Source organism: Macaca mulatta, chromosome 15 (genome assembly GCF_049350105.2).
Source record: "Macaca mulatta isolate MMU2019108-1 chromosome 15, T2T-MMU8v2.0, whole genome shotgun sequence".
Classification (NCBI taxonomy): Eukaryota; Metazoa; Chordata; class Mammalia; order Primates; family Cercopithecidae; genus Macaca; species Macaca mulatta.
Genome location: NC_133420.1, coordinates 118,963,670 through 118,972,009, shown reverse-complemented (window position 1 = coordinate 118,972,009; position 8,340 = coordinate 118,963,670). Strand labels below are relative to the sequence as shown.

Sequence of the window (8,340 nt, the reverse complement as noted above, 5' to 3'; positions counted from 1 at the left end):
GTGCTGGGATTACAGATGTGAGCCAATTTTGTCCTTTATAAATTCTGTGGTATTCTATTGTAAACCAAAAACAAAATTCTAAGCCTCCCCACCCCTCCCGCTAACCACCTAGATGGACCCTTCCTCTCAGCCAAGGACTTTGCAAAGTTGTCTCAGGCCATGACAGGAAGGGAGGTTTGGACATGCCTCATTACACCCTCACTCTGCCTTCTTTTGGGATTCAGGAAAAACTGACCAGCGTTTAAGATCAACACAGATCTTAAGTATAATAAGAAACCTTTACAGTCTATTCTCACTGAAGCCTGCTACCTGGAGGCTTCATCTGCATAATACGACTTTGGTCTCTACAACCCCTTATCAATCCTTTATCAGACATTCCTTCTATTGATTCCAGGTCGTTAGATAATAACTTAACTCTTTCAACCACTTGTCCTGCCTTTCCAGACTGAATCAATGCATATCCTATGTATTTGATTGACGTCTCATGTCTCCCTTAAATGTATAAAACTAGGTTGTGCCTTGACCACATTGGGCACACGTTCTCAGGGTCTCCTAAGGGCTGTGTCATGGGCCATTGGTCACTCATATTTGCCTCAGAATAATTATCTTCAAATATTTTACAGATTTTTGACTCTTATTGTAGACACTGTTAGAGCAGAACAAATAGACTAAGACAAGGCCCTTTTGTGTGTGTGTGTGTGTGTGTGTGTGTGTGTGTGTGTGTGTGATGATGTTTCATTCTTGTTACCCAGGCTGGAGTGCAATGGCGTGATCTTGGTTCACTGCAAACTCTGCCTCCCAGTTTCAAGTGATTCTCCTGCCTCAGCCTCCCAAGTAGCTGGGATTACAGGAATGTGCCCCCATGCCTGGCTAATTTTGTATTTTTAGTAGAAACGGGGTTTGTCCTTGTTGGTCAGGCTGGTCTCAAACTCCCGACCTCAGGTGATCCACCTGCCTTGGCCTCCCAAAGTGCTGGGATTACAGGCTTGAGCCACCACGCCCGGCCCCGAAGACAGGGCCCTTTAATGTAGGGTATGAGCAGGAGGTCCTGTTGGTTCACTTAGCCTTTGATAGTGCTGCATCAACACCTTGTTTAGCACCATCAGTGTTTGTCACATTCATCCATTTCCATTTTTCATCCAAAGTCTTCTACCTGTTGGGGCAAGTTTCTTGATTCTTGCCTCTGTCTCCCTCCCTCCCTCCCTCCCTCCCTCCCTTCCTTCCTTCCTTTCTTCCTTCCTTCCTTCCTTCCTTCCTTCCTTCCTTCCTTCCTTCCTTCCTTCCTTCCTTCCTTTCTTGCCTCCCTCCCTCCCTCCCTCCCTTTCTCTTTCTCTCTCCTTCTCTCCCTCCCTTCCTTCCTTCTTGCTCTCTCTTTCTTTCTTTCTTTCTTTCAGTCTTCCCACCTCAGCACCCCAAGTAGCTGCAACTACAGGGGTATGCCACCACACCCAGCTAATATTGTGTATGTTTTTTTTTTTTTTTTGGTACAGACAGGGTTTCACCGTTTTGCCCAGGCTGATCTTGAACTCCCGCCTCAGCCTCCCAAAGTGCTGGGATTACAGGTGTGAGCCACCGCACCCGGCCATTAAATCACTTTAATGTCCTTGGTATCAGCAAGACCTATACAGGGAAGCTGAGACAGGTGATCTGATAAGGATTTGTGGATTGTCCTCTGATTCTGCAGAAGTAATGTCACATGGGACACCCATGGAAAAGGAGCCCCCTTAACCCCAGCATTTACAATGACCTGGGTAACAGGCATATTCAGTGAGTGAATATTCCAGTCATCATAAAGCCAGTCCCACGTGGCTTGCATACAAAGCATTTAAGCTGCTTCATCTGCAGGGCTCCACTCAGCACCAAGGTGGAGTCAGGTGGTTCCCTTTCTCAGGGGTAAACAGACCTTTCAGTGGCTTTACTCAGTCCACCGGGCTGGCTGTTCCCTAGGGAATTACCTCTGTGTGTCTGGATCATGTACAGTCATTTGTGATTGTTTCATAGTGGACTGTAGGTCCTGCATCAGCCTAAACTTGCTCTTCTACTCTGTGGCATTCAAAACCAAAAATACTGCCCCTAAATGAGTTACTCTCACAATCCACTTTAGTAAAGTCTCCTCAGGAAGCTGGTGCACTGATTCACAGAATGAAACAACTCCTTCACTCCGTACCCCTGACTGTAGTCCTTTCTTAGTTTTGCCATCCTCTCACATGGACAGCCTTGGTGAGCAGAGGTCTTGGAAGTACTTTTCTTTTTTTCTTTTTTTTTTTTTTTAAGACAGGGTCTCACTCTGTCGCCAGGTCAGAGTGCAGTGGTGTGATCTCAGCTCACTGCAACCTCCGCCTCCCAGGTTCAAGCGATTCTCCTGCCTCAGCTTCCCAAGTAGCTGGGATTACAGGCGCACGCCACCACGACCAGCTAATTTTTGTATTTTTAGTAGAGACAGGGTTTCACCATGTTGGCCATGATGGTCTCAATCTCTTGACCTTGTGATCTGCCCGCCTCGGCCTCCCAAAGCGCTGGGATTACAGGCGTGAACCACCGCCCCCGGCCGGAAGTACTTTTTCTTTTGGGGGTGGCTTTGAGGCTAGTGGCTGAAGCTTGAACTAACCCACATCTGAGTTTGGTTTAGCCTCAAGATCCAAGCCAGCACTCTCTTTTAATTTCATTTTAGCTATTACATTCTCACAGTACCCTCAGAAATGTACATTTAGCATGCTTCTAATTATTTTGCATTTTCTTATGTACCCAAAGGGCCACCTCCTCAAGAATTGGGTGTAATACCATCTCCAAATTCCATGGGTAACTTTTACCTTTTGAATGTAACCCAGCTGCACTTTCATACCATGGGTGACCACGTAGCCCTTCAGGGATCAATGGTTCCTGATCCTTTCATCCTTTCTCTTTCCAAACCACATGTTTCCATGAGTCAGGGCTATTCTAGCAAATTCCTAGAAATCCCTTTTCTAACATCAAATGTATAGGGAAAAAAACCTACTTTTTTCTCTCAGCTTTAGAACACTTCTGTGACCAAATGTGTGGGTTGTTTGCAATTCAGTTCCTTGGAAGACACCAACTGGGTGTCCTACTCAATTCTGACAACATCTACCTGAGATAGCATCAAATCCCATAAGTTAAGGGCTATGTCCCACAAGACTGCCCCACCCTCAGCTTCTACTGCCAATTTCAAATCTAGGTATTGTCTGTATTTCTGACAAACAAGCTATACATCCAGCATTCCTAAGTCCCCCTTCTTGGACTTGATAATTTGCTAAAACGGCTTACAGAATTCAGGAAAATGGTCTATTTACTAGATTGTGGGTTTATTATAAAGGATACAACTCAGGAACAGCCAGATGAAGAGATACATTGGGCCAGGTCTGGGGGAGGGCGAGGGCTCCATGCTTTCTCCAGGGCACCACCCTGCAGACCCATCCATGTGTTCACAGAGCTGGAGGCTTCTCAGCGTGTTATTGTTTAATCCATTTTCCACTGGTAGACATTTAGGTTATTCACATTTATTTTGCTCCCACAAACAATGCTGCAATTAATTGCCTACATCTCATGTGCTTAGTGTAGTGTGTTTCTAGGGAAGCACTTCCCAGTCTTGTCACACGACAGTGCACAGTGCACATGGTACCACATGGTGTGGCACAAGGGAATCAGTGGACAGAGGAGCTGCTCCCAGCAGGAGGTGCCGATCCCTGGCCATTCCAGCTGCTCCTGGCCCTGCTTAGACACCCTGAGGACTGAGACTGTAAACCTGGCAGGTCCGCATTCATCTCATAGCACACGAAGAGCTCGCAGTCTGTAAGCTCTGCCCCCAATGAACCTGACAGGGAAATTACTGAGTGTATGGACAGTGAGCTCCATGAATTATCATCAAGATGTTCTTCAAAGTGGTTGTAGTAATTGATACTCTCAATGCCTCTTTCATTCTTTTTTGTTTGTTTGAAACAAAAGATTAGCTATGTTGGCCAAGCTGGTCTCAAACTCCTGTCTTCAAGTGACTCTCCCATCTTGGTCTCCTAAGTAGCTGGGATTACAGTTGTGAGCCACCATACCCGGTTCAATGCCTCTTTCAATCTGAAGATTGTGTCTTTCTTCATTAACTTTCTTCAGAAAAGTTAATTATTTATTTTTAAATGTTCTTTTCTTTCTTTCTCTCTTTTTCTCTCTCTCTTTCTCTCTCTCTTCCTCTCTTCCCTTCCTTCCTTCTCTCTCTCCTTCCTTCCTTCCTTCCTTCGACAGAGTCTCACTCTTATCATCCAGGCTGGAGTGTTGTGGCACAAATTCAGTTCACTGCAACCTCTGCCTCCCGGGTTCAAGCGATTCTCCTGCCTCAGCCTCTCAAATAGCTGGGATTACAGGTGCGTGCCACTAGGCTCGGCTAATTTTTGTGTTTTTAGTAGAGATGGGGTTTCACCATGCTGGCCAGTCTGGTCTCGAACTCCCAACCTCAGGTGATCTGCCTGCCTCAGCCTCCCAACGTGCTGGCATTACAGGCTTGAGCCACTGAGCCAGGACTATTTATTTTATAATTTTCTATCCTTCATTTCGTGTTCTGTTTCTTTCTCTGTCTCTCTGCTTTCCTTCTTGTCCTTCTTCTTCTCCTTTTTTTTCTTTCTGGAACTGATGTTTATTTTCCATCAGCCTTATTTCCATGTTGCTTAAGAGCCTGTGTAAGAACAGCTTAAGACCATTCAGTGGTTGCTCCTACCCATTCAGTGGCCTGAGCAGTGGGAGCTGCAGACCAGTCTTCCGTGGCAGGCTGAGCACTCCAGTCTTTAGTAGGGAACTGCAGATAGGCACAGAGGGCACCTGCACGCCTTCAAACCAGTCTGCAACCTCAGGCTGAGCAGCAGTGATCTCAGGAGCTGGAGCAGTCCGTTCACCCTGAAATTCCTCCTTGGTCATTGCCTTTTCAGCAGCAGCCTGCTCTTCTTTTTTAATCTCTTCAGGATCTCTGTAGATGTAGAGATCAGGCATGACCTCCCACAAGCGTTCACGGGAAATGGTGCCACGCATGCACAGAACTTCCCGAGCCAGCATCCACCACATCTGACCCACTGAGGAGCTCCCTTGTTGTTGCATGGGATGGCAATGTCCACACAGTGCAGAGGAGAATCTGTGTTACACAGAGCAATGGTAGGTAGGTTAACATAAGATGCCTCCGTGAGAGGCTGGTAGTCAGCCCTGGGGTCGGTAACCACAAGAAGCCATGGCTCCCAGAAGGCTGCCTGGATCTGGTTAGTGAAAGTTCCAGGAGTGAAGCGGCCAGCAATTGGAGTAGCTCCAGTGGCAGCAGCAAACTTTGGCACAGCCCTCTGGCCGGTATTCCTGGAGAATATGACACTGACACCAGCAGGGTATTCAATGGCAGCAATAGCGCGAGCTGCCAACAGAAGCTTCTCCCAGGTCCCCTTCAGATTTATGATGTAGATGCCATAACTTTTCCTTTTCTAGATGTACTGTTCCATCCGGAGGTCAAGATTGGTGCCACCTAAGTGGGTTCCTGCTGTAAGGAACTTAAGAACATCCTTCTCCTTCATTTGCAGGACATCAAGGGCTCCAGACATTGCGAAAGTTTTCCTTTAAGTTACGATGGGAATCCAGAACAACGCCACGTGGACCCCTCTGTGTGTAGTGCAGAAATAATTCTTGTGTTTTTAGTAGAGACAGGGTTTCACCATGTTGGCCAGGCTGGTCTTGAACTCCTGACCTCATGATCCGCCTGCCTCATCCTCCCAAATTACTGGGATTACAGGACTGAGCCACCGCGCCAGGCCTGTTTTATGTTCTTATGTTCTCTGAATTCTCTCTGTGTTCTTTGAGGTTAAATTTCTGTCTTTGTCTTTCTCTCTCTTTTGGAATCCTCATTGCTTTCTTTCATACCACAAGTTTTCTCTAATCTGCAGTGAGCCTCTGTTAAGCTTTTGTATTTGAGAATGAGGGACTATAAAGGCTGACAGAAACTCTGGGACATGAACAGGGACTGCTACCTTTAGATCACCCTTCGGCGAGAGTGGGCAGAGAACTGGTCATGCTAAGTGGGGGCTCTGCCCCTCAGCCACTCCAGTGTGGGGAGGCCTTTACTCTGGGTGTGCACACCAGCTGCTCAAGTCCTTCCAGACTGGGCACATGACTCTTCGCCTGGAGTCATTATCTGGCTGGATGTCCTCACAGTTCTGTGCATGGGGTGGGGTGGGGATGCGGGTGTTGACTGTTTTACACACAGGTCTTCAACCCTGCTTGATTTTCAGCCCCACTGGACTCTCCTACCTCTAACTGTGGAGCCCTGGCCCCATCCCAGACTCTACAGAGCACAGCAGTTTCTTCCATGGCTCCACCCTCCCTCATCCCATCCCACCAGTAGCTGCTTGTCTAGCTGTGGCTTCCTCTGAGTTGTGGTTTCCTCTGCTATTTCCTCCAGCAACGCTCTTCACTCTGGGTTCAGTGTTGCAGAATTAGTCCGTCGTCTTCCCTCTGCAGATGTCATCATCAGCACTGTCCTCATTCTATTTGTGGGTTTTTTTTCACCTGTCCCATTCCTTCACTTGTGTGCTGTTGCTGGAACCTATGGGAAGCTCCTAGCCTATGGCAAACCAGACACAAAGGTCCAAAGAAACTATAGAGCTAAGTGCAGAAACAGAAAGATTCTGACACAAGTGTTCTGATGTAAACATTTAACATATTGAATTGTTTGGGGCATTTGATCCATCTGCAAACACTGGTACATCCGTGATGTAGTTGCTAAGACACATTCTGGACCTAGGCAGAGTCTGTAAACGCCTGTCCTCCAACTCTGTAAAATTGAATCTGTGGGCCTGGCATGGTGGCTCATGCCTGTAATCCTGGCACTTTGGGAGGCCGAGGCAGGCGGATCACCTGAGGTTGGGAGTTTGAGACCAGCCTGACCAACATGGAGAAACCTCGTCTCTACTAAAAATACAAAATTTGACTCATGCCTCTAATCCCAGCACTTTGGGGAACCAAGGCAGGCGGATCACGAGGTCAGGATATCGAGACGATCCTGGTTAACATGGTGAAACCCCGTCTCTACTAATAATACAAAAAAAAAAAATTTAGCCGGGCATTGTGGCCGGTGCCTGTAGTCCCAGCTACTCAGGAGGCTGGGGCAGAAGAATGGCGTGAACCCGGGAGGCGGAGCTTGCAGTGAGCCGAGATCGCACCACTGTAACTCCAGCCTGGGTGACAGAGTGAGACTCCGTCTCAAAAACAAAAAGAAACCAAAATTAGCCAGGCATGGTGGTGTGCAGCTATAATCCCAGCTACTCGGGAGGCTGAGGCAGAAGAATTGCTTGAACCTAGGAGGCGGAGATTGTGGTGAGCCAAGATCACACCACTGCACTCCAGCCTGGGCAACAAGAGCGAAACTCCGTCTCAAAAACAAAAAAACAAAATTGAATCTGTGTCTGCGGCAGCTCTGACCTCAGAGATTCAGTGTGCTAAATCGCTGCCTGGTTTAGAAACCAGCCTGTGTAGCTGAGGCCCTACAGCATGTGATCCTGTCCACATCTGTCATGAGTAGCACAAGGTCAGACATAACCAGGACCATGCACACTGGTGTCTTTCCACAAGGCTGGACTTTTACTGATGCTATTTCAGTCATAAAAGCCATGAACTACATGAAGCTCCCTCAGAGGCAATTCTCCTTAGTACACCCCATTTACTCAGTAGTCAGAACCTTGGGCACACAGGCTCGAACCCCTCCACAGGTCAGTCAATACTGCAAACCATACTTTAGAGTACACTTAATATATAAATATTAAGATTAAACATTCCACATCAAGCAAAATAACATTTAACATCACGAGTAAAGGGGAGGCCGGGCACGGTGGCCCACGCCTGTAATCCCAACGCTATGTGCAGCTGAGGCAGGTAAATCACTTGAGGCCCAGAGTTCGAGACCAGCCTGGCCAACATGGTGAAAACTTGTCTCTACTAAAAATACAAAAATTAGCCAGATGTGGTGGTCCAAGTCTGTAGTCCCAGCTACTTGGGAGGCTAAGGCATGAGAATCACTTGAATCTGGGAGGCAGAGGTTGCAGTGAGCCAATATCTCACCACTGCACTTCAGCCTGGGGGACAGAGAGACTCCGTTTCAAAAAAAAAAAAAAATAGAGGGGATAGGAAGAGAGGTTCACAAACCAGTCCAAGAAGAGCAACATGGACAGTGTCCTCAGCTGGTCTGGGCACTTGTCAACATCTTGCAAGGAAGAATCTTTGATGCAGGCCGCGCCTTCAGTGGCAGATGCTGGGTGCTGATCACCAGTGACAGCAAGACATTGTCTGTTAAGACGGCCATTTTGAACTGATAAC

General features: G+C 47.4%; 1 pseudogene; it reads right to left on the bottom strand.

Annotated features, from left to right (window-relative positions):
• Window positions 1-4,685: 4,685 nt before the first annotated feature.
• On the bottom strand, window positions 4,686-5,576 carry LOC695751 (small ribosomal subunit protein uS2 pseudogene; annotated as a pseudogene).
• Between the last annotated feature and the right edge of the window lie 2,764 nt (window positions 5,577-8,340).